The sequence below is a fragment of the Trichomycterus rosablanca genome, chromosome 16, assembly GCF_030014385.1.
Source record: "Trichomycterus rosablanca isolate fTriRos1 chromosome 16, fTriRos1.hap1, whole genome shotgun sequence".
Classification (NCBI taxonomy): domain Eukaryota; kingdom Metazoa; phylum Chordata; class Actinopteri; order Siluriformes; family Trichomycteridae; genus Trichomycterus; species Trichomycterus rosablanca.
This window is the reverse complement of record NC_086003.1, coordinates 9,817,122-9,829,417: the sequence shown is the minus strand read 5'-3', so window position 1 is coordinate 9,829,417 and position 12,296 is coordinate 9,817,122. Positions and strand designations below refer to the sequence as shown.

At 38.1% G+C, this 12,296-nt stretch overlaps 1 protein-coding gene and 1 long non-coding RNA gene across 4 annotated transcripts in view; both read right to left on the bottom strand.

The window, feature by feature from the left end:
- The window catches only part of wdr41 (WD repeat domain 41), a 60,954-nt gene extending 60,732 nt beyond the window's left edge, over positions 1-222 (bottom strand). For all 3 annotated transcript variants that reach the window (XM_063012205.1, XM_063012203.1, XM_063012204.1), the window contains exon 1: positions 149-222. The gene's annotated coding sequence lies outside the window, so the exon portion shown is untranslated. The remainder of the gene's footprint in view (positions 1-148) is intronic.
- Positions 223-5,363: 5,141 nt separating this feature from the next.
- LOC134330793 (uncharacterized) lies at positions 5,364-6,732 on the bottom strand. Its single transcript, XR_010015047.1, has 3 exons — positions 6,358-6,732; positions 5,731-5,864; positions 5,364-5,587 (listed from the first exon to the last, which is right to left on the bottom strand). It is a non-coding gene; the product is annotated as an uncharacterized LOC134330793 (long non-coding RNA).
- Between the last annotated feature and the right edge of the window lie 5,564 nt (positions 6,733-12,296).

Below are 12,296 nucleotides of genomic sequence, written 5' to 3'. Positions count from 1 at the left end.
TAAAAAAATAATTGTAAACAAACGTGTAAACAAAAACAGAATGTAATGACCACTAAATACTAAAATGACAGCCTAAATACTAATGACAGGACTGATCCGGAGCACTCTAACAACACAAAAAAACTAACACCAGACCAAACCCACGTACCTCCAATCTGTACACGTGTATCTACTGCGTCTCGGTAGCCTTTCATAAACACATCTAAAAACTATAAAACAACATTTAATTCTTCTGTGGATTAAATAAAAAATCTCAATACGCCTATCAATAAATGCTAAGTGTTACAGCACTCTTCCTCGTTGTGTTTTCTTTTTCTTCTTCTACGTTGTCGCCTGCTCCCGTTTGCTCTTCAAAACAACGTTAGGGTATTACCGCCTCGAAATGACCAGGGGCCTGTTTTTTGAAAACTTTTAATCCTGATTCAAATTTCCAGGACCAAAAAACGCATATATATTTTCGATTTTAATCCAACAATAGATTTTTATCTATTGTTTCATCTATTTAATTGTTTTAATTTTGTCAGATATCTTTTGAAACCTTATCTATGTCGAAGGACTGCTTTTCTTGTAAGCTACAGGAAGTAAAAAGACAGCACTATATTCTGTCTGTGACTATAGAGAACCAAAATATATGTGGTAAACTCTCTTCCTGAATTGTTACAGAAGCAGATGTCCTCTTTTTTTTTAGTTAATGCCCAGCTCTACCATAATATACTTTCCTGTCTTAGTGCTTTCACGTAATCCAGTTAGGTGTTTTGATCTTTCGTAATGTTAAATTTTATTAAGTACTATCTACAACACCAAATCAGAAAAAGTTGGGACAGTATGAAAAATGCAAATAAAATAAAAATGCAGTGTTACTTACATTTACTTTGACTTTTACTTGATTACAGACAGTTTGAGCTGTCTGCTCAACTTTTATTTCATTTGTTAATATACCTCCATTGCTGCATTTCAGACCTGCAACACATTCCAAAAAAGTTGGGACGGGGCAATTTAGAGCTAGTAATGAGGTGAAAAAACTAAATAATGATGTGATTCCAAACAGGTGATGTCAACAGGAGATTGTAATTATAGTTTGGTATAAAAGCAGCATCCAGGAAAGGCTGAGTCTTTGATGAGCAAAGATGGCCAGAGGATCTCCAGTTTGTCAACAAGTGTGTGAGAAAAGTATTGAAATGTTTAAAAACAATGTACCTCAAAGAAAGATTGGAAAGGATTTGCATATTTCTCTCTCTACAGTGCATAATATTATTAAACAATTCAAGGAATCGGGAGGAATTTCAGTGCGTAAAGGCCAAGGGCGCAAGCTTAAGCTGAACGCCTGTGATCTTCAATCCCTCAGACGGTACTGCAGATTAATCAGAATTACAGGTCTTTTTTTTTTTGGAAAAAATGGTTTTGCTCTGGACCAAAGACGAAAAGGACCATCCAGACTGTTATCAGCAACAAGTCCAAAAGCCAGGGTCTGTTATGTTATGGGGCTGTGTCAGTGCCCTTGGCAAAGGTAATCTGCACTTCTGTGATGGCAGCATTAATGCAGAAAAGTACATTGAGATCTTAGAGCAACAAATGCTGCCTTCAAGACGTCATCTTTTCCAGGCACGTCCATGCATTTTTCAACAAGACAATGCAAAACCACATGCTACACACATTACAAAAGCATGGCTGCGTAAGAAGAGGGTACGGGTACTGGACTGGCCTGCCTGCAGTCCTGACCTGTCCCCAATAGAGAATGTGTGGAGAATTTTGAAACGAAGAATGCGACAACGACGACCCCGTACTGTTGCACATCTTAAGACGTGTTTGCTAGAAGATAGGGGCAAAATAAAACCTAAAACACTAAATCTCTTGGTATCCAAAACGTCTTTTAAGTGTGATGAAAAAGAAATTACACATTACAAAAACAAAATATTACAAAGTAGTAAATGCTTTACTGTCCCAACTTTTTTTGGAATGTGTTGCAAGAATGGATGTTGACCAGACAAAACATAAAATATCTCAGGTTCAAACTGTCTGCAATAAAATAAAAGTAAATATAAGAAACTCTGTGTTTTTTATTAATTGCATTTTTCAAGCTGTCCCAGCCTTTCTGATTTGGGGTTGTAAAATATTATTTTCACCTACCTTTTTATTCAGTTCCTCTTTCCTCTTTTCTACCCATTTACTCTTTGTGTAAGATCTGCCACTTCTCAACCTTACCTTGGTAAATTATCACGATTGCTTCAGCTAATATTCTGTGACTCTCCTCATTTAGGGTGGGTCACTGCAGCAATGAAGAAAATTTCAATCAGGAAATTGGATGCAACAAGATTGGGAGAAGGGAAAAACGTACAAATAAAGATACTTCGCCTGCATTTTGATTTTATTTTATTTTGCATATTGTTGTAATCTTTAGAGGAAGCAGAGGAAAAATAACCTTCTGTTTTAAGATTAGAAATTTAGAAATAAAGCTTGAACAATGATGGTTATTCACCCAGCTATGGTTTAAAGGTGTAGATCCAGGAAAACACATGAACAAACAAACATAAAATAAAAAAATTTGTGGAAACAGCAAGAGCAAAGAAACAAAACAAAAAGGTAGAAAATAAAATAATACAACTAGAGATAAGACACCATGGAATAAACAGGAACGTATATAAAAATGAAAATGTGAGTAAAGAATAAAATAGATGAAAGGGATGTCTTTCTCCAAAAAAGCAGAGTCAACAGTGGTGAAATGTAACTCACGCTCCCTGTGTATTCTGTTTATACATGTACCCTCATCCCAGGAGTGTGCTGCCCACCTTCTATGCCACTGATGCTGGCAGGGAGGCATAGAGACAAAGATGACTGTCATAGTGTTGGTTCCTTTAACTGACAATGTCTGCACCTCACTGAGTGTTAATTCGCTCCAGATATAGATGTGTCTTTTTCTAAATTATGATTTCCTCCCCATAGCTGCTTTTTTGTCGGTTTTCCGTTGGCGCAGATTCTCTTCTTTCATTGCTCTTCTTTCAATGAACTTCAACTTGTGTGTCAACGACTTTAAAGCCATCACAAATCGTCCTTTTACAGTTGCAACTGTACATATTCAGCCTACCTCATCAATGTTACTATACCTCAAACCAAAGTTATTACGGCATTGTGTATATAATTGGATTAAAATAAATACAACCAGAAGTCTCCTTATAGAGAGAATAAATATTTATTAATGCATACAAGCAGTTTTAAGAATACATGTTGACATAATTTAAAGTATAAATGAAAACATCTAGTTCTCCTGACAAATGTCCATGTGCCCTATTATTCAAACTCCAGCCTCAGTACTTTGGGTAACAACATTTTGCACTGATAACCTCTAATAAGCTTCTGATACTGTAATATTGTGATGTTTTACAAAGTATGGCAGATCTTTATCACAGCTTTTTTAGTTGAACCACACTTTAGAAACACTTTTGCTTTTTGTCTAGATAAGTAGAATGCCTCTGATTTTATGCATACTTGTATTATTGCAGGAGCCTGAATAAGCAGATAGAGATGGACAGACAGCTGCAGCCTCACCTCCTTGCTTCTGTTACCAACAAGGTTCATTTTGTTTTCAGTCTAAACCAGTTTTAGAAGGCACCTGACAAGTGTTGATGACAGAGATCCAGTTATTCTAGCAGTATTGCCTCGGTGTCATATACAGAAGCTGGCCAAGTATTAAAGATAGTGCCCTCAAAAAATTCCTTTAGTCCTTTAAACACTAAATGGAGAAATGTGGGTAGTGGAGCCAATGCATTTAAGTGTAAGATATGATTTAAGAAACAAAACTCTGGAATGTATGAACAAGTACCAGTCAATAATATGAGAGGCCGTGTAGGCCATAATTCTGAGTTGAATTCTCTCACACACACTATCATACTCTCTCACACATACCATCATTCTCTCTCACACACACCATCATACTCTCACACATACCATCATTCTCTCTCACACACACCATCATACTCTCTCACACACACTATCATACTCTCTCACACACACCATCATACTCTCTCACACACACCATCATACTCTCTCACACACACTATCATACTCTCTTACACACACCATCATACTCTCTCTCACACACTATCATACTCTCTCACACACACCATCATACTCTCTCTCACACACTATCATACTCTCTCACACACACTATCATACTCTCTCTCACACACTATCATACTCTCTTACACACACCATCATACTCTCTCTCACACACTATCATACTCTCTTACACACACTATCATACTCTCTCACACACACCATCATACTCTCTCGCACACCATCAAGGTGTTTGAAGGAGGACAGGAAGTCAGATTACCTGATTGATATACAGCTGTAAGAACAGAGCCTGCACATAAATTGGTCTACAAAAAACATTTCAATCTGGCAGCAGACCTTTTAACAATGAATTTACACTTTTGTTTAGCTTTGTTGAGCTAGCCATGATATTTTTACTTTCTACCTTTTTTTTTTTTACAAGGTCACTTTGGTTTGTGGAAATAAATGGTAATGAGGAGGACGTTTTACTATTTTTGTCCATCACAATGAGATGCATTTAGAACATTGAAAGGAAAACTGACAGCATGGGACATACCAGCATGATTCTGGAAATATTATTTTGTGAGCTTAATGGATAAACACTGACAACTTTTTACTTTCTTTTAATTAGCCAGCAGTTAGAAGGAGGTGACAGTCAATGAAGTCTGGGTGCACTGGAGGCACTTTATGCATGTTTTTGTTCCCTAAAAAATTCATAGGAAAACTCAAGATCAGTAGAAATTACACACAGGGATATATTTACTCCAAGAGTACCTCCAACAATCAGAACTGGTCATCCTGGTTGCCATCAGTACAATATACTACATAAACAAATTACCTTTGGTTTGTCTCTTGAAATTCGTTGCTTGGTTCCGTTAGAATCATCGGGAGGAAATTATACAGGCACAGACAGCAACTTCAAATTGGTTAACTGACGTGTGTGTGTGAGAGAGAGTATACAGCAATGTCTGATGCAGCTTTGGCTGACATTGTTAATAAGATTCTTCAAACCACCCCAAATGCAGATGAAAGGTACGTGCTAGGAGGACTACAGTCTTACAACATCAGAAAACAGCACTGGCATGCGCTGCAAGTGCTTGACCCAAATGGACATGCCTTCCGTCACGGGCGTGCAACTGGCCAAAGAATTTACAATGTTCAAATTCCCAATTAGTTATGGTTATTAGAGTTATTTGTGATAGTAATTAAAACTTCATAAAGTATTTCTGATAAATGAAACAATGCAGTAATGTAAAAAAATGAGGACACCCAATATAATATTTAGATATTTATTATTAAGTTATGGACAGGTCAGGAAATCACTATTAGACTGGTTAACAAAGATCTTGTCCCAAGCAAACAAATCTTTCTTATTTATTGTTGCATGCAGAAACCAAATATTTTAGAACAGTCTCAACAGCAAATAATCTGTCACTCAGGTGGATTAAGGTATCCTTAGCCCTTGTAGTCATACAATGACTGGTGTGGTCACTAGATGCTGTTGTCGTGTCAACCTCCACACCACTGTCCTCTAAATCTGTGGTGACAAAAAACAAAAAAACACACACACACAATGCATTTAGAAAATGTTGGGGGGGGGGGGGGGGGGGGCTACAAATTACTTATTATTATTAATATACAATATAAACATACTGCTTACATTATTTTTCAATAACTTACCGTAAATGTGTAATGGTCTACTGTACACTGCCTTTGATGTAAATGTATTGTGAATCATGAAGCCATTTAGTTTCTGGCCCTCGTGCAACTTTGGTGAAACCAGTTTGTTTCCACATGCCATCAAAAGTTCAATACTGAAAACACAAAAATTTAATTTAGTTTCAAAACCAGTCTATAGCAATTCACCCAATACAATCAAATATTTAGAGAACAGTTACTGAAAAGAGCTTGGTCTCAACTTATAATGAATTACATAACTTTTCTGTAATAAAAGAAATATAACAAACTTTAACAGTACAAGTTAGAATGAGCACTGAGACAGATTTTGAAATGTTAGACTGTAAGTCTGTAGCGTTCCATGTGCAGCAGTATTGACACATTAATGTAACTATAGCCATTAAAATGATAAAGTAATTTTATTTATTGTTCTTTAAGAAAGCTTCCAAGACAGAGTTTCTTATAAATGTGCTTTATGAGAACTCACTTACTTAGTTTGGCATTACTAGAACGTTTAAAACGTGTAATTTGCAGACGGTCCCTTACAAAGACGAATATTTATAAAATATCCCAATCTAAACCCGAATCTATCAGAAGCTAAATGAGTTGAATCATGTTTAGTGAACTCACCTGTCCCTGACTCTGGAGCCTCTGCTCTCTAAGGTTGAGGCTGATATGGAGATCGCATCACTGATGATTCGGATATAAAGCTTCACCGCATTTCTTCCTCCGCGGCCGCGTTTAGATTCCTGTCGGGCTGTCGGGTTTAAATCCACATTTCTGACATGGATGTGGCAGCGGTGGAAAAGTTTAAAATGTTGTTAACAGGCCGATGCTCCATTGATTCACTCTCGGTCCGCTATCCTCTCCTATCAGTAATAATGAGGAAGGCGGGACGTGTGTGAAATCCCGCGTCTTCTACCAATCAGGTACTGAGAATTTAATATTACTTCCTTTTCAATCAAACTCGTTTCCGTTTCAATCAAACTCTCTCACACATACCATCATTCTCTCACACACACTATCATACTCTCTCACACACACTGTCATACTCACTCTTACACACTATCATACTCTCATACATGGATTACTATGCTCTTTCACATATACTACAATGATGAGTATGAGAGAGTATGATGGTGTGTGTAAGAGAGTATGATGGTGTGTGTGAGAGAGTATGATGGTGTGTGTGAGAGAGTATGATAGTGTGTGTGAGAGAGTATGATGGTGTGTGTGAGAGAGTAAGATGGTGTGTGAGAGAGAGTATGACAGTGTGTGTAAGAGAGTATGATGGTGTGTGTAAGAGAGTATGATGGTGTGTGTGAGAGAGTATGACAGTGTGTGAGAGAGAGTATGATGGTGTGTGTAAGAGAGTATGATGGTGTGTGTAAGAGAGTATGATGGTGTGTGTGAGAGAGTATGATAGTGTGTGTGAGAGAGTATGATGGTGTGTGTGAGAGAGAATGATGGTATGTGTGAGAGTATGATGGTGTGTGTGAGAGAGAATGATGGTATGTGTGAGAAAGTATGATAGTGTGTGTGAGAGAATTCAACTCAGAATTATGGCCTACACGGCCTCTCATACAATAACACTTTCGTTTATAAAGCCCTGCTGAAGACTTTTGAGTTTATTTTTAAGAACAAGAAAGTTTGCAAGCAAGTTTTATCATTCTATATAAATGACATTCACCATGCTTTTTGTGATGGGAACTATTACAGACAGCATCCACTATATTCACAGTAGCAAAATGGCATACAAATTTAAGTTTATTATGATGAATTTGAAATAGCACATTTCTTGAGATCTAAACAAGGTTATTCATAAACTTGGATGTTTGTATTGAATGGAATGAAAGTGTCATTCTCAGAAAGAGTTAAATGGTAGATTAGGGTTAAATGGTATTCTTGGCTATGTAGAATCTTTGCTTACTCTTATTGCAGGATGTGTCTTACTGATAAGGCCACTGTTCGGACAGTGCTCAATGCAGATGACCCACAGGTCATTCTGCTCACCAAAACATCAGTAAACATAACTCAGACCAAAAAGTTGTAGCATTACAACATGTTTGTGCAGAATCCTGGCAACACTTCTTGCTATGGGATTAAACAAGATGATATTTTTAATTGTTTAACTTGTTTTAGCGTGACAGATACCAATGTTTTTGAGATTATGCATGGCATCATTGAGGTAGGTTTGTTTACAGAAGTGTACCCTCAAAATAATTTGATTCCAAAACATGATTTAATGATTCATGATTATCCTAAATGTATTTGCCAAATTGGTCCATTGGTACATGTTTGGACTATGAGGTATGAAGCAAAGCTACTTGGGTAAAATGTGGCGGTACTAAGTATCACACTGGTCTTGCTGCACTAATGTTGTTAATGAAGTCAGTGTTCAGTAAAATTGTCACCATACTGTTGAGAAATGACATTTATTACAGATATACAAACAACAGCTATTGAGCATATTCATGCAATTTTGTGTGCTTGAGCAAGAGCAGCATCTCTCTGTAATCAAACCCAATAAGTGGAGATATTTCAGACCTTTTGACTTTCAGATGCCATATGGCAGTGACACATTTTTTGTTGAAGATGACTGGCTTACTTATGTGGCTTTTTGTTTAACTGATAGACTAGTCATGCTGTAAAATAGTAAGTAAGCTGATTAAGCTGAAGGCTTGGCTGTACTATTTGTTTGTAATGATTTTTTTTTTTGCATTTTAAAACATCAGTAACACTGATGTAGTGTAGTGTTGTACAGAATTTAGATCATCACTTTATAACCTGGTCTGTGTAGTTAACTCCTGCATTGTTATTAATTAATTTTATCATATAGATGGTGCGCTTAAACACCCACACAGTATTTACACAATTTCTAACACTCCAGTAGTATAAACCTTTAACAATGAAGTGGAACTTAAAGTGTAACAACACTTTGCTGGTGGTTTCCATATAAACACTTTAAAAGTGTTACATTTAACGCTCAGAGTTAAATGTGTGACTTCAAATATGCAGTGAGCAAGTAATTCTACATGGAAAACTTTTAGCAGTATGCAGTGTGGATCTAAAAGATCCCCAGTGCAGTATGAACAGCTCTTATAAACGTGCTTACTGTGCAATTTACCCTATGCACTATACAAATACACCACTAGATGGCAATACATACTTATTAAAGTCCTTAAACTTCAGGCAACTCTGTACAAACAGGAAAGGGTGGATATAGCATTAGTCTCTAACCACAGTGGATTTTACACCAGTAAAGAGCTTTCAGCTGGCTAGGCATATACACAGACATTATAAGCTATGTCTGGTGGATTGGCGAGCCCTGCGATGTATTGACACCCTGTCCAGGGCATTCCTTGTTCCCTGTGTTTTCCGGTGGAACCAGTCCCATCACAACCCTGACCAGCATAAAGCAGTTAAGGAAATAAAATAAAACGAAGCATTCTATAATTACCGAACAACAATCAGATAAGTGGCTGCAACTTTAAAATCATATCAGAAGATCAACCATCCAGGCAGCACTCCACAAATGGTGCCACTCCTTCACTGATGGTCTGTAACGCGTTACTCTAATCTGACCACATTTTTCAGTAACGAGTAATCTAACGCGTTACTATTTCCAATCCAGTAATCAGATTAAAGTTACTTATCCAAGTTACTGTGCGTTACTATTTTTGTCATTTTCCTTAGTGAAAAGATATTTTTGCTTTCTTCTTGGCAGGGGCGGAGCCAGGGGGTGGCCAGTGGTTGCCATGGCCACCATAAAGTAATCTTCGGCCACCCCTCTGGCCCCCCCACCACCGCCGGTGTTACGGAGAATTCAGTTCCCCGTTTCCCCTTTAACGCGCATGTGCAAAAATCATGACATTTTTTTTCTGTCGCTGTTTGCCCTTTAACGCGCATGTGCAAAAATCATGACGTTTTTTTCTGTCGCTTCGTTGAGCATCGGTTTATTTGGAATATGTGTAAGTTTATAGCGGTATGTTCTTTTCAAATTTCATGTTGTATGTTAGGTAGTTTGTGATTAAATACATACTTTAAAGTATTGAGTGAACTACTGTCAGAGGTTTTATTGCTCCACCGCAAGTCGGAGGTTTTCACATTTGCTGTCAAACAACTAGAATTAACGTGTCATATTTATTTGTATATATACAGTATATCCTAATACAGGACATGCTCATATTCAGACACAAGTTTGTTTTTTCTCGTTTTGTCACACAAGATAAAGTTTTGGTGCAGATACAAATAAACTATATCGCACAGGACAATAAGTAGTAGAATAATTCATGGTGATCTCTCTTGTTCATTTAAACTTAACAAACTTCATCCATGTGATTTTAAAATGAACAAACAGTATGTAGAACAAGTTTAACCTATAGATCAGTCCATTACACTAAAAACACAGGGGGGAACAGATTTACCTGGAGACCTGGGGGAACATGGTTCCCCACATGTATATTACTGTGTGTGTATTCATAAAACACTACAGTGATGCTGGTGATGTATTTAACTGTTGTCATTATGTAGAACAAGTTCAACCTATAGACCAGTCCATTACACTAACAACACAGTGGGGAACAGATTTACCTGGAGGCCTGGGGAATATGGTTCCCCACATGTACAGGGTGGGCCATTTATATGGATACACCTAAATAAAATGGGAATGGTTGGTGATATTAACTTCCTGTTTGTGGCACATTAGTATATGGGAGGGGGGAAACTTTTCAAGATGGGTGGTGACCATGGCGGCCATTTTGAAGTCGGCCATTTTGGATCCAACTTTAGTTTTTTCAATGGGAAGAGGGTCATGTGATACATCAAACTTATTGAGAATTTCACAAGAAAAACAATGGTGTGCTTGGTTTTAACGTAACTTTATTCTTTCATGAGTTATTTACAAGCTTCTCTTTGTTTACAGCCATTGACATGTCGCAGAGGTTAACACGTGAGGAGCGGATAGAAATTGTGTTGATGTCTGAACGCAGTACCCGGGTCATTGCAGCAGATTTCAATGCAAGACACCCTACGAGACCACCCATCTCCCATGCTACAGTTAGCAAACTGCTTGCCAAGTTTCGTGAAACTGGTTCAGTGTTGGATTTGCCAAAATGTGGACGCATGAAAACTGTCACTAATGAAGAAACATCAGTGGCGGTCCTAGCTTCATTCAGCAAGAGCCCACAGCGTAGCACTCGCCGCATGTCACTGGAGAGTGGCATCAGTCGAACATCCCTTCGGCGGATATTAGCTACTCACAAATGGCACCCTTACAAACTCCAGCTGCTGCAGCATCTCAACGAGGATGACCCAGATCGGCGCACTGAATTTGCAGAATGGGCAAAACAAAAATTGGAACAGGACCCTCAGTTTACACAGAACATTTTGTTCAGTGATGAGGCAAACTTTTATGTGAATGGTGAAGTTAACAAACAAAACCACCGCTATTGGTCTGACACTAACCCACATTGGATAGATCCCTCCAAGACTGTTGGAACACAAAAATTGATGGTATGGTGTGGTATATGGGGTACAAAGATAGTGGGGCCATTCTTCATCAATGGAAACCTCAAGGCCACTGGATATTTGAAATTGCTACATGATGATGTGTTTCCCTCTTTATGCACTGAAGCTGGCACGTTCCCTGAGTTTTTCCAGCAAGATGGTGCACCACCACATTATGGGTATCAGGTCCGAGCATTCCTAGATGAACAGTTTCCTGGAAAGTGGATTGGTCGTCATGGGCCAGTTGAATGGCCCCCAAATTCTCCCGATCTGACCCCCTTAGACTTTTATCTTTGGGGTCATCTGAAGGCAATTGTCTATGCTGTGAAGATACGAGATGTGCAGCACCTGAAACTACGAATACTGGAAGCCTGTGCAAGCATTTCTTCTGCGGTGTTGCTATCAGTGTGTGAAGAGTGGGAGAAGAGGGTTGCATTGACAATCCAACACAATGGGCAGCACTTTGAACACATTTTATAAGTGGTCAGAAACTTGTAAATAACTCATGAAAGAATAAAGTTACGTTAAAACCAAATTCTCAATAAGTTTGATGTGTCACCTGACCCTCTTCCCATTGAAAAAACTAAAGTTGGATCCAAAATGGCCGACTTCAAAATGGCCGCCATGGTCACCACCCATCTTAAAAAGTTTCCCCCCTCCCATATACTAATGTGCCACAAACAGGAAGTTAATATCACCAACCATTCCAATTTTTTTTAGGTGTATCCATATAAATGGCCCACCCTGTATATCACTGTGTGTGTAATTATAAAACACTACAGTGATGCTGGTGATGTATTTACCTGTTGTCATTATGTAGAACAAGTTTATCCTATAGATCAGTCAATTACACTAAAAACACAGGGGGGAACAGATTTACCTGGAGAATATGGTTCCCCATATGTATATTACTGTGTGTGTATTCATAAAACACTACAGTGATGCTGGTGATGTATTTACCTGTTGTCATTATGTAGAACAAGTTTATCCTATAGATCAGTCAATTACACTAACAACACAAGGGGGAAAACATTTACCTGGAGACCATATGGTTCCCCACA